The following is a 2,170-nucleotide window of genomic DNA, read 5'->3' on the forward strand; positions in this document are numbered from 1 at the left end:
CGAGAGAACGAACGAGAGAAACTTAGACAGTTTTTGCAAACAAGGCGCACGCGGGAAGAGAGTGAAACGTTGGGGCATATAATCACTAATTTACGTCGGACAGGGGGGAGGTCCGACGTAAATTAGTGACTCTTTATTTACGAAACTGTCACCGCGTTTTTATAACGTCGTATTTTCGTTTTGCTAACGTAAATTAGGTGACGTAGTAGCCTATTTTTGCACTAGTGTCATTGTCCTTTTGCCAATCTTTATGGATGTGGCTTCAGAATATTATTCAGCACCCTATTGATTTGGTGTTTACTCAAGGTTTGTTGAGCTTTCTGGATAGGAATAGGAGTTCTCAAGTTTGGGAGGTGTTGAAATCTGCTTTGGTTCATATGTTGTTTGCCTTATCTGGCTTAGAAGAAACGGTGTTCGCTTCAGAAATAGAGATTTTAATTTCAACCAATCTATTCCATGATAATCACTACTAGAAAGTGAGTATTCTACATCGTTAATTCTACATCGGTTTAGGTAGAACCGATGTAAAAATTGCATGCAGTGGCATATTCGTAAATATGAAAGCAAATTTACATCGGTTATGTACAAAACTGATGTAAATTTAAATGCGCGGTGGCAATTTTGTAAATATTTAAAGTATATCTACATTGGTTTTCAATATAACCGATGTAGTATAGCACCCCGTGAAAACCCTAATCCTCTCCCTTTCCTTCCTCAACTTCCTTGTTCCCTTCAACTTCCTCTGCGGCGCCTGCGACCCAGATTGTGTTTGGGCTAGGGAGGGAGGTGTGGCGGATGGTGTAACACGCACGTGAAACTCCTCGCCTTCGATCTCCTCTCTCTCACCCAATCTCCCTCCTTCTCCCGTAGAGGAATCCCTCTCTCACGCGTCGAAACCCTCGGCTCCGTTACCCTCCGCGACCTCAAGCCCGGCCTCTTTCTCTGCTTCGCTATCGACGACGGCACCGGCTGCGTCCCCTGCCTGCCCTGGCTCAACAACCGCCACTCCCCCTCCGTCACCCGCCACCACCGCCACGACCTCGCCGAGCACTTCGCCGCCCTCCTCACGCTCGGCTTCGTGGGTCGAGTCAGAGGCAGGCTCGGATGCTACAAGGGCGCCGTGCAGGTCACCGTCTCCGACGTCATGCTCGAGAGAGACCCCAACGCCGAGATCCTGCACCGCGTCAATTGCATCTTCTTGGCTCGCAACTGTTACAATCTTTTGCCTTCGTTGTCTTCTTCTTCTGCGCCGCCACCACCACCACCACAGATGGCGAGGTCGTAGTTGGATGGGCCTGGGGATGGGGATAGGGAGAAGGTAAAGAGGCCCAATTGGAAGGTGTTGTTGGGGCTTTGGAGAGTGGTGTTGGCTTGGAGGATGATGGTGGTGGATCCGAAGGCGAAGCAGATAGCGGGGCAATTGGAAGGTGTTGTTGGGGCTTTGGAGAGTGGTGTTGGCTTGGAGGATGATGGTGGAGGTGGATCCGAAGGCGGAGCAGATAGAGGGACAATTGGAAGGCGGTGACGGCGACGACGCAGTTCTCGGTGGCAGCTAGAGGGGTATAGATTTACATCGGTTATAATATAACCGATGTAGATTTATATACATTTACTACGTCTCCTTCTTCTACATCGGTTTTATAACCGATGTAGATGATGTTAAAGAACCGATGTAGATAGCGTGTTTTGTAGTAGTGAATCTTGCAGTGAAAATGTCTAGCTCTCTTGCGAAAGGGCATATTTCACATTATTGAAATGATATTCGCATATTGAAACAATTTCTAGTCTCTATCCAATCTCAAAAACCTCTATACTAGTTAAACAAGTTGATTGAAACCCTTTAGCCTAGGGTTTTGTGAAGTGTAATTCAAATGGTGGTACTAGAGGCTCTCCTGAATTTGTTGCTTGTGATGATCTTTTTTATGATCATAATGAAGTTTTTCTTGGGTGGGTTTTGTGGTTTTATTAGCATTAAGGATGTTTTATATGCTGAATTGATTATGACTATGTTGGTCACTGAATTTGCTTATGATATATGAATGGCATAATTTGTGGGTGGAGTGTGATTCCCAACTTGATTTAGCAACTTTAAAGAATGTTCTAATTGTACCATGGTCTATTCGTCAAAGATGGCAAAATTGTCTCACGGCAAAGAAGGATGAAGATTCCA

General features: G+C 45.7%; 1 pseudogene; it reads left to right on the plus strand.

Annotated features, from left to right (window-relative positions):
* The first annotated feature begins 254 nt into the window (after positions 1-254).
* LOC109816160 (CST complex subunit STN1 pseudogene) lies at positions 255-1,819 on the plus strand (annotated as a pseudogene).
* Positions 1,820-2,170: the final 351 nt, after the last annotated feature.

The sequence above is a fragment of the Cajanus cajan genome, chromosome 5 (assembly GCF_000230855.2).
Source record: "Cajanus cajan strain Asha chromosome 5, NIPB_CcT2T_4, whole genome shotgun sequence".
Classification (NCBI taxonomy): Eukaryota; Viridiplantae; Streptophyta; class Magnoliopsida; order Fabales; family Fabaceae; genus Cajanus; species Cajanus cajan.